This window comes from Arachis hypogaea, chromosome 14 (genome assembly GCF_003086295.3).
Source record: "Arachis hypogaea cultivar Tifrunner chromosome 14, arahy.Tifrunner.gnm2.J5K5, whole genome shotgun sequence".
NCBI classification, from domain to species: domain Eukaryota; kingdom Viridiplantae; phylum Streptophyta; class Magnoliopsida; order Fabales; family Fabaceae; genus Arachis; species Arachis hypogaea.
The window spans coordinates 110,679,986-110,697,041 of NC_092049.1; the positions used below are offsets into that span (position 1 = coordinate 110,679,986).

At 39.6% G+C, this 17,056-nt stretch overlaps 1 non-coding gene across 1 annotated transcript; it reads right to left on the reverse strand.

Moving 5' to 3' along the window:
• Positions 1 to 10,332: 10,332 nt before the first annotated feature.
• Positions 10,333 to 10,439, reverse strand: LOC112746304 (small nucleolar RNA R71). Its single transcript, XR_003174195.1, has one exon. It is a non-coding gene; the product is annotated as a small nucleolar RNA R71 (small nucleolar RNA).
• Between the last annotated feature and the right edge of the window lie 6,617 nt (positions 10,440 to 17,056).

Here is a 17,056-nt window from a genome sequence, read left to right on the forward strand (position 1 = left end):
CCCTTGAATTCTACAAAATAGCCAAAAAGCCCTCTCCTGGGGCAAGGCTAGCTTTTCCTCATCTTATTTGCCATCTATGTTACTCAGCTGGAGCTTTCATAGAAGGAGACATTCCCATTGAGGAAGAGAAGCCCATCACTAAGAAAAGGATGGAGCAAGCAAGAGAGCCCATTCATGGATCTCAAGAGACGCATGAAGCTCATCACCATGAGATCTCGGAGATGCCTCAATTGCATTTTCCTCCACAAAACTATTGGGAGCAAATCAACACCTCCCTAGGAGAATTAAGTTCCAACATGAGACAATTAAGGGTGGAACATCAAGAGCACTCCATCATCCTTCATGAAATAAGAGAAGATCAAAAAGCAATGAGGGAAGAGCAACAAAGACAAGGAAGAGACATAGAAGAGCTCAAGGACATCATTGGTTCCTCAAGAAGGAAATGCCACCATCACTAAGGTGGACTCATTCCTTGTTCTTACATTCTCTGTTTTTCGTTTACTCTATGTTAAGTGCTTATCCATGTTTGTGTCTTCATTACATGATCATTAGTATTTAGTAACTTTGTCTTAAAGTTATGAATGTCCTATGAATCCATCACCTCTCTTAAATGAAAACTGTTTTAATTCAAAAGAACAAGAAGTACATGAGTTTCGAATTTATCCTTGAACTTAGTTTAATTATATTGATGTGGTGACAATGCTCCTTGTTTTCTGAATGAATGCTTGAACAGTGCATATGTCTTTTGAAGTTGTTGTTTAAGAATGTTAAATATGTTGGCTCTTGAAAGAATGATGATAAGGAGAAATGTTATTTGATAATCTGAAAAATCATAAAAATGATTCTTGAAGCAAGAAAAAGCAGCAAAGAACAAAGCTTGCAGAAAAAAATAGCGAAAAAAAAAAAGAGAAAAAGCAAGCAGAAAAAGCCAAAAGCTCTTAAAATCAAGAGGCAAGAGCAAAAAGCCAATAACCCTTAAAACCAAAAGGCAAGGGTAAATAAAAAGGATCCCAAGGCTTTGAGCATCAGTGGATAGGAGGGCCTAAAAGAATAAAATCCTGGCCTAAGCGGCTAAACCAAGCTGTCCCTAACCATGTGCTTGTGGCGTGAAGGTGTCAAGTGAAAACTTGAGACTGAGCGGTTAAAGTCAAGGTCCAAAGCAAAAGAAGAGTGTGCTTAAGAACCTTGGACACCTCTAATTGGGGACTTTAGCAAAGCTAAGTCACAATCTGAAAAGGTTCACCCAATTATGTGTCTGTGGTATTTATGTATCCGGTGGTAATACTGGAAAACAAAGTGCTTAGGGCCACGGCCAAGACTCATAAAATAGCTGTGTTCAAGAATCAACATACTGAACTAGGAGAATCAAGAACACTATCTGAACTCTGAGTTCCTATAGATGCCAATCATTCTGAACCTCAATGGATAAAGTGAGATGCCAAAACTATTCAAGAGGCAAAAAGCTACAAGTCCCGCTTATCTGATTGGAGCTATGTTTCATTGATAGTTTGGAATTTATAGTATATTCTCTTCTTTTTATCCTATTTGATTTTCAGTTGCTTGGGGACAAGCAACAATTTAAGTTTGGTGTTGTGATGAGCGGATAATTTATACGCTTTTTGGCATTATTTTTAGTATGTTTTTAGTAGGATCTAGTTACTTTTAGGGATGTTTTCATTAGTTTTTATGTTAAATTCACATTTCTGGACTTTACTATGAGTTTGTGTGTTTTGCTGTGATTTCAGGTATTTTCTGGCTAAAATTGAGGGACTTGAGCAAAAATCAGATTCAGAGGTAGAAGAAGGACTGCTGATGCTGTTGGATTCTGACCTCCCTGCACTCAAAGTGGATTTTCTGGAGCTACAGAACTCAAAATGGCGCGCTTCCAATTGAATTGGAAAGTAGACATCCAGGGCTTTTCATCAATGTATAATAGTCCATACTTTGGCCGAGTTTAGACGACGTAAAAGGGCGTTGAACGCCAGTTCTACGCTGCTGTCTGGAGTTAAACGCCAGAAACACGTCACAAACCAGAGTTGAACGCCAGAAATATGTTACAACCTGGCGTTCAACTCCAGAAAGAGCATCTGCACGTATAACATTCAAGATCAGCCCAATCACACACCAAGTGGGTCCCGGAAGTGGATTTATGCATCAATTACTTACTTCTGTAAACCCTAGTAACTAGTTTAGTACAAATAGGACTGTTTACTATTGTATTAGACATCTTGGGACGTTTCGTTCCTAGACCTCCATGGGAGGCTGGCCACTTGGCCATGCTTACCCTATATTCACTTATGTATTTTCAACGGTAGAGTTTCTGCACTCCATAGATTAAGGTGTGGAGCTCTGCTGTTCCTCAAAGATTAATGCAAAGTACTATTGTTTTTCTATTCAATTCAACTTGTTCCACTTCTAAGATGTTCATTCGCACTTCAACCTGAATGTGATGAACGTGACAATCATCATCATCCCCTATGAATGCGTGCCTGACAACCACTTCCGTTCTACTTTAGATTGAATGAGTATCTCTTGGATCTCTTTATCAGAATCTTCGTGGTATAAGCTAGATTGATGGCGGCATTCATGAGAGTCCGGAAAGTCTAAACCTTGTCTGTGGTATTCCGAGTAGGACTCTGGGATTGAATGACTGTGACAAACTTCAAACTCGCGAGTGCTGGACGTAGTGATAGACGCAAAAGGAGGGTGAATCCTATTCCAGTATGATTGAGAACCTCATATGATTAGCCGTGCTGTGACAGAGCATTTGGACCATTTTCACAAGAGGATGGGATGCAGCCATTGACAAGGGTGATGCCTCCAGACGATTAGCCATGCAGTGATAGCGCATCGGACCATTTTCCAGAGAGGATAAAAAGTAGCCATTGACAACGGTGATGTCCTTACATAAAGCCAGCCATGGAAAGGAGTAACACTGATTGGTTGAAGACAGCAGGAAAGCAGAGGTTCAGAGGAATGAAAGCATCTCTATACACTTATCTGAAATTCTCACCAATGATATACATAAGTGTTTCTATCCTTATTTTCTATCTATTTATTATTTATGTTCGAAAACTCCATAACTATTTTATATCCGCCTGACTGAGATTTACAAGGTGACCATAGCTTGCTTCATACCAACAATCTCCGTGGGATCGACCCTTACTCACGTAAGGTTTATTACTTGGACGACCCAGTGCACTTGCTGGTTAGTTGTATCGAAGTTGTGAATGAAAAACGATTTATTAAGACGTGCGTACAGAGTTTCTGGCGCCGTTGCCTGAGATCACAATTTCGTACACCACTCCTCTTGGCGGAGTTTTTGAGGATAAGGTATCTTGGCTTTATATTCTTCAACCTTAGTTGCTGCAGGTTTATTTCCTACAGAGGTGGTTGGAGAAGCCTTTTTAGAGGGTTTGTTATCAACATTTGTGTATGTCTGATCCCTCACTGGCATTTGAATGCCACGGTTAGAAGCTAGAGTGACGTTGGACGCCAACTCCTCACCTGTTCCTAGCGTCTGAATGCCAGAACTGTGCTTCTTTTGGGTGTTCAACGCCAATTCCTTGCTTGTTTCTGGCGTTGAACGCCAGGACTGAGCATGGTTTGGGCGTTTAATGCCATCTTTCCACCCAATTTTTGGCGTTTGATTGCCAGAATTATTCCTCTCCGGGCTCTTACTGTCCTCAGATGGATTTTGGGTAGTTTGCTTATTTCTTAGCTTCCTGCTACCTTGAGGTGGGGCATCTAATGTTTTCCCACTTCTCAAATGAACTGCTTGGCACTCTTCTGTTATTTGTTTTGACAGCTGCTGCTTTGTTTGCTTTAATTATACTTCCATATTTATATTAGCCATTCTTGTCTCTTGTAGTCTTTCCTTGAATTCGGCTAACTGTTTTATTAGAAAATCCAATTGCTGATTGAATTCAGTAGCTTGTTCTGCAGGACTGAGTTCAGCAGTTACTGTTCTAGCCTCTTCTTTCATGGAAGGTTCACTGCTTAGGTACAGATGCTGATTTCTGGCAACTGTATCAATGAGCTCTTGAGCTTCTTCAATTGTCTTTCTCATGTGGATAGATCCACCAGCTGAGTAATCTAGAGAAATCTGAGCCCTTTCTGTAAGTCCATAATAGAAGATGTCTAACTGAACCCACTCTGAAAACATTTCAGAGGGGCACTTTCTTAGCATCTCTCTGTATCTCTCCCATGCATCATAAAGAGATTCATTATCTCCTTGTTTAAAGCCTTGGATATCCAGCCTTAGCTGTGTCATCCATTTTGGAGGAAAGTATTGATTCAGAAATTTTTCTGTCAGCTGTTTCCATGTCTTTATGCTAGCCTTAGGTTGGTTATTTAACCACCTCTTAGCTTGGTCTTTTACAGCAAATGGAAACAGTAATAGTCTGTAGACATCCTGATCTACTTCCTCATCATGGACTGTGTCAGCAATTTGTTAAAACTGTGCCAGAAACTCTGTAGGTTCTTCCTGTGGAAGACCGGAATACTGGCAACTTTGCTGCACCATGATAATGAGCTGAGGATTCAGCTCAAAGCTACTGACTCCAATGGAGGGTATACTAATACTACTCCCATATGAAGCAGTAGTGGGGTTAGCATATGATCCCAGAGTCCTTTTGGACTGTTCATTTCCACTTAGATCCATGATGGAGAAAGGGAGATGATGTAAAATAGAGAAAAAATATTTTTATTTATTTATTTATTTCGAAAATAAAATAAACTAAAATAAAATAAATAAAGATGGGTGAAGATTTTCGAAAAATGAAGAGAGAGAAAGCAGAAAAATGGTTAGGAAGTTTTGAAAAAGATATGATTGAAAGGATTTGATTGGAAAAGATATAATTTGAAAAAGATAAGATTTTTAAATTTGATGACTAATTTAATGCTAATTTTTCAAAAATTATGAGTGGAATGAAGAAAAGATATTTTTTTATTTTTGAATTTTATGATGAAAGAGAAAAACACATAAAAGACACACAACTTAAAATTTTTGGATCTAATGCTCCTTGTTTTCGAAAATTTTGGAGGAAAAACACCAAGGAACACCAAACTTAAAAATTTTAAGATCAAAACACAAGGAAGACTCAAGAACACTTCGAAGAATCACAAGAACAACAAGAACATGAAGGTAGAACACCAAACTTAAAATTTTTAGAAAACCAAAATAAAATTTTCGAAAACCAAAGAAAAATCAACAAGAAAACACCAAACTTAAAGTTTGGCACAAGATTTAATAGAAAATTTATTTTTGAAAAAAAGAATTTAAAAAGAAGATACCCAATTACCAAGAACATAGACCAACGCTCTAGCCAATTGGGCAGTAAATGTAACACTTGTTTTGAAGAAGTATTTTTAATAACTAAGAATAATTTTTTTTGAAAACTAATATTTTGAAAAGGCACACGAAAAATAAGAAAAGAAACAGAACAAGAAAAACTAAAGATCAAACAAGAAAAATAAACAAGAACAACTTGAAGATGAAGGAAGAACAAAGAACACAAATTTCGAAAATTTTAAAAGAAAATTTTTTTTTCTAATCTAAGCAACAAAATAAACCGTCAGTTGTCCAAACTCGAACAATCCCCGGCAACGGCACCAAAAACTTGGTGCACGAATTGTAAATCACACTTTTCACAACTCGTACCACTAACCAGCAAGTGCACTGGGTCGTCCAAGTAATACCTTACGTGAGTAAGGGTCGATCCCACGGAGATTGTTGGCTTGAAGCAAGCTATGGTTATTTTGTTATTCTTAGTCAGGATATCAATTATAATTATCAGTTTGAATTACAAAAGAATAAAAGAGTATGAAATAAATACTTATTATGCAGTAATGGAGAATATGTTGGGATTTTGGAGATGCTTTGTCTTCTGAATTTCAGCTTTTCTCTTGTATTCCTCTTCCCTCATGCATGCAAAACTGCAAAGTTCCTTCCATGGCAAGCTGTGTGTTGGTGGATCACCGTTGTCAATGGCTACCATCCGTCCTCTCAGTGAAAAGGGTCCACGTGCGCTGTCACTACACGGCTAATCATCTGTCGGTTCCCACTCATGCTGGAATAGGATCCATTGATCCTTTTGCGTCTGTCACTACGCCCAACACTCGCGAGTTTGAAGCTCGTCACAGCCATCCAATCCCAGAATCCTACTCGGAATACCACAGACAAGGTTTAGACTTTCCGGATTCTCATGAATGCCGCCATCAATCTAGCTTATACCACAATGATTCTGATTAAGGAATCTAAGAGATACTCATTCAATCTGATGTAGAACGGAGGTGGTTGTTAGACACACGTTCATGGATTGAGGAAGGTGATGAGTGTCACGGATCATCACCTTCTCTATAATTAAGCGCGAATGAATATCTTAGATAGGAACACACATGTTTGAATAGAAAATAGAAATACTTGCATTAATTCATTGAGACGCTGCAGAGCTCCTCACCCCCAACAATGGGGTTTAGAGACTCATGCTGCCAAAAGGTACAAATTTTAGATCTAAAATGTCATGAGATCCAAAATAAATCTCTAAAAGTTGTTTAAATACTAAACTAGTAACCTAGGTTTACAGAAAATGAGTAAACTATGATAGATAGTGCAGAAATCCACTTCTGGGGCCCACTTGGTGTGTGCTGGGGCTGAGCCTTAAGCTTCTCACATGCCTGGGCTGTTTTGGGTGTTCAACGCCAAGTTGTAACCTATTTCTAGCGTTGAACTCCAACTTGTAACCTGTTTCTGGCGCTGGACGCTAGACTGCAACATAGAACTGGCGTTGAATGCCAGTTTACGTTGTCTATCTTTGAGAAAAGTATGAACTATTATATATTGCTGGAAAGTCTTGGATGTCTACTTTCCAACGCAATTGGAAGCGCACCAATTGGACTTCTGTAGCTCCAGAAAAGCCATTCCGAGTGCAGAGAGGTCAGAATCCAACAGCATCAGCAGTCCTTTTTCAGCCCGAATCAGATTTTTGCTCAGCTCCCGCAATTTCAGCCAGAAAATACCTAAAATTACAGAAAAACACACAAAATCATAGTAAAGTCTAGAAATATGAATTTTTCCTAAAAACTAATGAAAATATACTAAAAACTAACCAAATCATACTAAAAACTATATGAAATTAACCCCAAAAAGCGTATAAAATATCCGCTCATCAGTATGCCTTGGAGGTTGTACACCCTCCTCAACAACAAATTCAAACTCCTTAGAAGGAGGTTCTATGACTGAGCTTTCCCATGGAGGTTCCGCATCTCCTAAGTCTTCGATCACTTCTTCCTCTTTAACGATTATGGCTTCCTCCAATTGTTCCAATACAAAGTCATGTTGTTCATTGTCCACCGGAGTTTCTAGCTTCTCCTTCATGATGCATTCTTCAGTAGATTCTCCACATGAAGCCATGGGAGTTCCTTGAGTGTCCAGATGTCGGGAGTCTAGTCGGCTTATCGCTTGGCCCAGTTGTTGAATGGTTGCATTGAGTCGATCCATTGTCTCCTTGAAACGATCCTTTGACTCTTGTTGCGCTCGGCTATCATAAGTAGGATCATAGTGCTCTTGGATTGATGGATATGGAGATGGTGAATATTGAGGTGGTGGTTCTTGGGAGTAATTGTGTTGGAATTGGGGTGGTTCTATATATGGTTCATATGGCTCATAAGGTGGTTGGTATGGTGGTTGAGGGTTATGGTCATATGGAGGTGAATGGCGGAAAGGGGCTTGTGAGTATGGTGGTCCAAAGTCATGTTGAGGAGGGGGTTCATAGGCATATGGTGGTGGTTGCTGGTAATCAAAAGGTTGCTCACCATAGCCATTGCCTTGATATGCATCACAGAATGGTTGTTGATAGTCCATTGGAGGTGGTTGTTGCCATGAGGGTTGATCAAGTCCTTGTGGCTCCGCCCATCTTTGATTGTCCCATCCTTAATGCAAGTTGTCATTATAATCTCCTCTTCCTGCAACATAATTGTAACCAGACTCATAGCCAAAGGGGTGAGAGTTCATAGTAGTAAGGGAAAATAAAAACAAAAACTAACAAAAAGAAAATATTTTGAAAAAGATATGATTTTTGAAAAAAAATTTGATTTTTGAAATTTAAAACTAAGATAAGATAAGATAAAAAATTTTAAAATAAAAATCTGAATATTTTTTTTTCGAAAAAAATCAATTTAAAAGTAAATATTTACAATAACCAATAATAAGGCACACGTTTGCAATTCCCCGGAAACGGCGCCATTTTGAAAGAGCGAAACTCTCGCGCAATCTAGAAGTTTCACAATAAATTCGCGTTGTAAGTATAGCTTCTAGACCGACAAGAATTCCTTTCTTACAAAAGTTTGGTTGTCACAAGTAACAAACCCAATAAAATTAATAATCGAAGTATTCAAACCTCGGGTCGTCTTCTCAAGGAATTGCAGGGAGGTATGATTTATTATTGGTTATGGAAAAAGATATGTTTGTGGGGTTTTTTAATGTATAAGATAAAAAGCAAGAATAGTAAATGGAAAAAGGAATAAACTAATAACTAGAAAAGCTCTTGGCAAGGTATGAGAACTGGAAGTCCTATCCTAGTTATCATTATCAATTGTGATGAGAATTGGATTTTGCTCCCACTCTAACTACGAAGGTAAGTCAGGTGGATAAATCAATATGAATCCTCAAGTCCTAGTCTTTCCCTTGGAAAGACTAGAGTTAGTGGAATCCAAATTAATCAGCAAAGAATTCCAATTTTCAGTCAATACCTCGAGTTTGATAACTCAAGCGTCACTAATCACTTAACCAAAGCCAAAAGGGAAAATTTTAAATTATTTATATCATAAATAAAAGAAACAAATCATAGATCTGAAAATACCTCAAATTATATTAAATAGGATATTCAAATCTAACATGGAAAAGTTCATAAATTAAATTGAAAAAATAAATAAAAGGAACATTAAACCTGGAATTTGAGAAGAAGAAATCCTAAATCCTTTAAGAGGAATCCTAATCCTAAATCCTAAGAGAGAGGAGAGAACCTCTCTCTCTAAAAACTACATCTAAATTATGAAAAGTGAATAATGGAAGACATGTTGTTGAATGGATGCATTCTCCCACTTTATAGCCTCTAATCTGTGTTTTCTAGGCTGAAAACTGGGTCAAAAACAGTCCAGAAATCGCCCTCAGCGATTTCTGGTACGTACAGGTTGCGGGAAAGTGACACGGAAGCGTCGTCCATGCGTTTGCGCGGATTGGGTTTTTGCCAGGTCACGTGTTCGCGTGATCCATGCGTTCGCATTGCTTGGCTTTAGCCAGCTATGGCAAATTATATATCGTTGCGAAGCCCCAGACGTTATCTTTCCAACGCAACTAAAACTGCATCATTTGGATCTCTGTAGCTCGAGTTATGACCGTTTGAGTGCGAAGAGGTCAGGCTGGACAGCTTAGCAGTTCCTTCAGCTTCTTGTATTCCTTCCACTTTTGCATGCTTCCTTTCCATCCTCTGAGCCACTCCTGCCCTGTAATCTCTGAAATCACTTAACACACATATCACGGCATTGAATGGTAATAAGAGAGGATTAAAGTTAGTAATTTAAAGGCCCAGGAAACATGTTTTCAATCATAGCACAAAATTAGGAAGGAAAATGTAAAACATGCGATTAGTATGAATAAGTGGGTAAAGAGTTGATAAAAATCACTCAATTGAGTACAAGATAAACCATGAAATAGTGGTTTATCATTACCTCACTGGGAATTCTCTGTACTCTGACGTAGAGAGTTCCATCCTTTCTTGTCTTCTGTCTGTTTATGCGCAGGAACAGAGACAAGGAACCTCTCATAGACTTTGATACTGAACCTGAAAGGACTTTCAGGCGGCGTTTACAACAAGCAAGACTTTACAAGGATGCAGAATCTACTATGGATCATAATAATGCTGTTGATGCCAACATGGGAAATCCGAATGGGAATGAACAACCTAGGAGAGTGCTTGGCTCCTACTCTACTCCTACTGCAGATCTTTATGGAAAAAGCATTGTGGTGCCTCCTATAGCTGCGAACAACTTTGAGTTGAAGCCACAATTGGCACCCTGGTGCAACAAAACTGCCAGTATCATGGTCTTCCCGAAGAAAACCCAAATCAATTTATTCCTAATTTTCTACAGATTTGTGATACTGTGAAGACAAATGGAGTGAACCCTGAGGTGTACAAACTCATGCTCTTCCCGTTTGCTCTGAGGGATAGAGCAAAGCTATGGCTAGATTCCCAACCCAAGGAGATTTTGGATACTTGGGACAAGGTTGTTACTGAGTTTCTTACTAAATTTTTCCCACCAAAGAAGCTGACTAAGCTTAGGGTGGAGGTTCAGACTTTCAGGCAGAATGATGGTGAAACTCTTTATGAAGCTTGGGAGAGATACAAGCTACTAACTAGGCAATGCCCTCCGGACATGTTCTCCAAATGGACCCAACTAGATATCTTTTATGAAGGCTTGGGTGAAATGTCCAAGATGTGCTTAGATAATTCTGTAGGTGGTTCATTGCACAAGAAGAAGACACCGGAGGAGACTATTGAGATGATTGAATTGGTTGCTAGCAACCAATATTTATACTCATCTAACAGGAATCATGTGAACTCTGAGGCTCCACAGAAGAAGGGTGTTATGGAAGTAGAAGCTCTTAATGCTATTCTTTCTCAGAACAAGCTTATGTCTCAGCAAATAAATCTACTTACTCAGTAGATGGGTGGCATGCAAGTCTCAGCTATCAACACCCAAAATCCACCTCAAGAGGTCTCTTATGACATGACAGGTAATTTTGTGCAGAATGATAATTATGATTATGCTCAATCCTCTTCTGAACAGGTTAATTACATGGGGAGTGGTCCTAGAAATCCCAATAATGATCCATATTCTAAGACATACAATCAGGGGTGGAAAAATCACCCAAATTTTGGGTGGAGGGACCAACCTCAGAGACCTCAGAATCTCAACAATAATTCTTAGGGTGGCTTCCAATAGAACAATGATTTGGAAGCAATATTGGCAAGTTTTAGACAGGAAACCAGAGCATCAATCAAGAACTTGGAGATTCAAGTGGGTCAATTAGCCACAAAAGTTAATAAAATTGATCAGAGGACCACTAATAGCCTTCCTAGTAACATAATTCCAAATCCAAGAGAGGAATGCAAGGCTATCACCTTGATAAGTGGACAAGTGGCAAGTACGAAAGCATAAGTTAACGAGGAGCCAGTTGAAAAAGAAGCTCAAGAGGAGAAGAAGGAAGAAGTAGATCACGTCCCTCCAAAGCATCCGGACAACCCATTCTCAGACTCTCTTGACACTTATCCTACATTGCCAAAGGCTCCTGAGTACAAGCCTAAAATGCCATATCCTCGGAGACTTCAAAAGGAGACCAAGGACAAATAGTTTTCAAAGTTCTTGGAAGTCTTCAGGAAGTTGCAAATCAATATTCCTTTTGCTGAGGTTTTGGAGCAAATGTCTCTCTATGTCAAGTTCATGAAGGAGCTATTATCAAAGAAGAAGCCTTTAAAGGGAGATGAGACAGTGGTCCTGACCAAGGAATGTAGTGCCATCATTCAGAATAACTTGCCAAGGAAGATGCCAGATCCATGGAGCTTTCAAATTCCATGCACCATTGGAGAACAACCTTTGAGAAAGCGTTATGTGATCTGGGAGCAAGCATAAATCTAATGCCCTTATTTGTGATGAAGAAGCTGCAAATCCAAGAAGCACAACCCACAAGGATAGCATTACAAATGGCAGACAAATCTCTAAAGCCTGCATATGGATTAGTGGAGAATATCTTGGTCAAAGTGGGTAAGTTCTTCCTCCCAGCAGATTTTGTGATTCTTGACACGGGGGAGGATGAGAACGCCTCTATAATTCTAAGAAGGCCTTTCTAGTCACAGGAAGAGCTCTGATTGATGTGGAAGAAGGTGAATTAGTGCTTAGAGTGCATAATGAGCAACTGGTCTTTCATGTATTCAAAGATATACATTCAACAGGTGAAGAAGAGAGGTGCATGCAGACTGAGCTTATTGATCCAAATCTTCAAGAACCCCCTGATGACGGACAGCAGAATCTGCAGCTCAAACCTCCTTTGGTGACAATCAATAAAATTCCTCCTGACATCAAACCTAAGTTTGGTGTCGGGAATGTATCATCCACCGAGGAGGAGGTTCCGAAAAAGAAGAAAATACCCAGTGGATGGAGAAACAAAAAGATCCCCACTGAAGGTTTCTCCCCAGGAATGAAGGTGGTGTTGACTAGGAATCCAGTATGGACTTATACAGTAAATAGAATCCTCTCTGTGGAGCATATTGAGATACTTTATGGAGAGACAGGAAAGAAGTTCAAGGTGAGGGGTGAAGAGCTGAGTCCCTATGATCCTCCTTCTTAGAGGAGCTGACCGTCAAGCTAGTGACGGTAAAGAAGCGCTTGTCGGGAGGCAACCCGATGTTTTCATATCCTTTATTTTGATTTCTGTTGGTTTAATTTTGTTCTTTATTTATTTTTCATTGAGATCTTCTTGTTTTTTCTTTGTTTTATGTGTGTTTAGATCATGCAGAGTTATATGACAACTCAAGGCGAGTTAGACGCAAAGGAAACCAAGTAAGGCGCCGTGCACGTTAGTCCGCTCGGGAGGCCCTGAGTTAGGCGTAGCATTTTTTAAGTTAGGCGCATCAAATGCTTGGCCTTGCGAGAGCCTTCAAGTAAGGTGCAAGGAATAACGCCTCAATCCAAGTAAGTCGCTGAGTGTGGGCCTAGGCTTCAAGTAAGGCGCAGTTAAAGTTCAAGTTAGGCGCAGCACTTCATGTATCACACTAAGTAAGGCGCACCAGTTCTTGAGTTAGGCGCCAGTCTTAGGTGCAGGATTAAGTAAGGCGCAGGACACGCCTCTCACCATCCCCATATATTCCCCTTCCCAAACTCCAACCAAACCCCAACCTTGAAATCTCTCCAATTCCCGTGATCACCCCCACCTACCCCCTCATTCATTAACCATTAAACCCAACCCTCTCTCTTTCCAAACTCCAACCCAAATCTTCTATATAAATCCCACTCCTTCAAGCCTTACTCACAACAAACACTACCCTTCACCGCATTCCCAGCCTTCTCTCTTCATTCCCTTTCCGACCCAAGTTCCTTCTTTCCTTCTTCCCGACCAAAGCCAGCCCATGCCTTCTTCAATCACTAGACCCCTATATCTTCATACCCTTCCCCTCCCTTAAACATAAACCACCCTCTTCCCTCTGCCCCTTCGTCCCCCTTTTCTTTTTCTGTTTTAAGTTCCCTATTTTCAGTTTTTTTTATCTTGCTTGAGGACAAGCAAACTCTTAAATTTGGTGTTGTCGCTTCGCTTGTGACTTTTCTGTTTATTTTAATGGCACCAAAGGGAGGCGAATCATCTTCATGGAGGAGCACAGCCTGAAGAATGAGACGGCCACTAGGATAACTGAGGTGGTTGAATTCCTTTCATTCTATATTTCCTCCCATTCTTATTATGTTATATTCCTATTTTCTGCTATTTTACTTGGTTTCTGCACGATCCTTTGTTATTTCAATTCCTAGGTTCTAGTTAAATTAGTTATTTTAATTATGTTATTCATTTTTAATTCTGAAAAAGTGTCTCATGTATTGCTCACTGAGCTTGAATCCAAAAAAAAAAAGAAGAAAAAGATATAATGCATGAAAAATTGAGTTTATTTTTTAAGAGTAGTCTCATTTAATCAAATGTGGTGGTATTCTTTGTGATTCTGAATGCATGACATAAACCGTGCATGTTGAATTTGAATCAAGGAATGTTGATGTATAAGGAAAAGGAATTTAGAGAACTATTATGAATTTTCTGAAATTTGTAAAAGTTTATCCTTGAAGCAAAAGAAATAGCAAAGAAAAAAAAAGATATAAAAGCAAGGTCCAAGGCTCTGAGCATCAATGACTAGGGAGGTCAGACATGATTAAAAGCTCAAAGAGTTGTTTCCCTAGTCATATGCTTATGGTGTTCTTGTGTCAAGTAATCCTTGACACAAAACATTTAGAGTCGAGATCAATTGCAATTAGTAGAGTATGCCAAAGGCTTTGAGCACCACTGTCTGGGAGTAGCTGAAAGAAAAAATCAGAACTTCAAAAGAGTTCCCCAGTTAAGTGCTTGTGGTGTTCTTGTGTCAATTAACCCTTGAGACAGAACATTTAAAGTCACGGCTAGGCTTAAGGTGCAAAGCACTAGTTAGTTGAGAATTTAAGGATATCTGCTGTGTTCAAGGATTAAATTGAAGTATAAAGATCAGAGAATTCATAATATGATCCGGATTCTAATTCCGAATGACATTGACATTCCTCTGATTCAAAGGAAAGTGAGATGCCAAAACTGTTCAGAATTGCAATAGATGAATCCCACTTTAAGAAGAAACATGAGCATAATTGAACTCTCACTTCTCATTTAAATTCACATCTTAACCTTGTATTAGTTTTGGTTTCTTGAGGACAAGCAACAATTCAAGTTTGGTGTTGTGATGCGTGAGCATCTTTCCTATCTTTTCCTAGTGAATTTGCATTCAATTTGTTGAGTTTAATCAAGAATTAATTATCTTTTAGCTACTATAGATGCTACTTTGAGTCGTGTACAATTTTGTTTATTTTAGGTAGCATTCGACTGGATTTGATGGAGTTTCCGCAGAAAAAGAGAAGGCGAATGATGCTGTCAACCCTAACCTCTCGGCACTCAAACCTGAATATCTCAAGCTACAGAGGTCCAATTGAGGTGCTTCTAGTTTCGTTGGAAAGTAACTTCCATAGCTTTCCAACGATATATAATAGTCCATACTTCTCCTCCATCAATTCTTCCAAGGCTGCGCCTAACTTGAGATTTCTCAAGTTAGGCGCAAGACAACAACAACAACATGCAACCATAGGCGTGACTCCTCAAGTAAGGCGCAGAATCATTCAAGTGAACTCAAAACCATGCGGCCAAGCTCAAATAAGGTGCAAGGTATCCTTGAGTTAGGTGCAACACATGAGCTTGGATAGCCATTCCTCACTACACCCTTCAAGTAAGGCGCAATGTCAAGCCAAGTTAGGCGTGCCTTCCTACGAAGCAAGTGGTCCCCATTCATCAATTGAAGACGCGCAAAGATTTTATTTTAATTCTGATTTAAACTTTAATTTTTATTTTAAAATAGGAAAAGATATTATTTAGTTTTAAAAATTATAATTTAAATTAATTAGGATTAGATATAAAAGAGAAAAGAAACTTCTCTTTTGGATTATTCCATCTCATTCCAAATTTACATCTCACTGTTAAGGTTAGGAGCTCTGTCTATTGTATGGATTGATTCTATTATTTTTCTATTTTAATTCATGTGTTGATTCATATAATTCAAGAATTGTTTTCGTTCTTTATTTTATGAAATTGGGTGGAACGGAAGTATGACCCTCTTTCTAATTGAGTTCTTGTATAACTTGGAAAAGCTATTTACTTGAACAACAGCTTGAAAACATATTCTCCTAAATTTCTAATTATCTAGACTTAACGGGATATGTGATATATAATCCTCTTATATTTGGGTAATTAGAATTTTTGTGGCATATAAATTAGAATCGAACTTCACCCTCTAATTGGAATTAAGTGACCAAGGAATTGGCGGTTGATGAATTTTAGAGAAGACTAAAAAGGTCTAAGGAATTAGGGTTTAGTCACATATAGTTTGCCATAAATTAAATCTTGCATGATTAAAATAGTTAGTAAGAAAAGTCAATCCGGAAAATAGATATCTCTGAAGCCTTAACTGTTTCTCCATATATTATTCTCATCAATTTACTGCTTACTGTTTTAATTTCTGAATTACTATTTAATGCTTTTGAACTCTCAAACACCATTTTTTGTTAGTCTAACTAAGTAAATCACTTTACTATTGTTGCTTAATCCATCAATCCTCGTGGGATCGACCCTCACTCACCTGAGGTATTACTTGGTACGACCCGGTGCACTTGCCAGTCAGTTTGTGGATTATAAATTCCGCACCAACAGCCAACAAGCGGCAGCCCGCCTATAACCCTGCTCGTCAGCTCGGTAACGGGGAAAGGCCTAAGGAGCACTCTAAGGACGGAGTGCCAGCTAAAGCCTTCAAGTCATTCCCCCGGGCAGGGAAGTTTACTAACTACACTCCCCTGACAGCCCCGATCGTCGAGGTGTACCAGCAAATAGCCGACAAAGGCATCCTGTCAAAGCCCCGACAACTCAAGGATATAACTGGAGGGAATAAAAACCTTTACTGCGACTACCACAAGTGCTTCAGCCACAAGACCCAAGATTGTTTTGATTTGAAGGATTCTTTAGAGCAGGCGAGGCAGAGTTCTCTCACCTCATAAGAGAACCCAGGAGGTAGGATTGTGACTGATTTGGCGACGACAGGAGCCGTGCCGTGAGACCCATGCAAGAGCCCGAGGAGGACAATGAACGTGGCCTCACCATGGTGAACGTTGTAGTCGGGAGAGACGTTGCTCCCAGGTCAAAGTTGGCATGCAGGAAAGATGCCAAAGTCTTGGCCGTGTCGTTGTCTAGTCCCGCACCTTCCTCCAGGAGAGTCCCGTCAATATCATTCAGACCAGAGGACCAATGGTTCGACGACTTGCCGGATAACCCTCCTATGGTGATCACAGCAAGGGTGGGAATTGATCTGGTCAGGCGAATCCTCGTAACCACCGGAGCCGATTCGAACATCATGTTCCGTAACGTGTTTGATGCTCTGGGCCTCCAAGACACCGACCTGAAAACCCACCAACACGGTGTGATCGGCTTGGGCGATAACTTTATCAAGCCTGATAGAATAGTCTCCCTACCAATCTCCATAGGAGGAGGTCGAGGGAAGAGGTTGGTAATGGCGGAGTTCGTTGTTCTAAGGGACTCCACGGCCTACAACCTCATCTTGGGAAGGAAAACCATCAATGAGTTTGGAGCAGTGATTTGTATCAAGCTACTGATGATGAAGTTTGTTGCTAACGATGGGTCGGTTGGATCCATCAGGGGAGATTTGAAAACGGCGGTCGC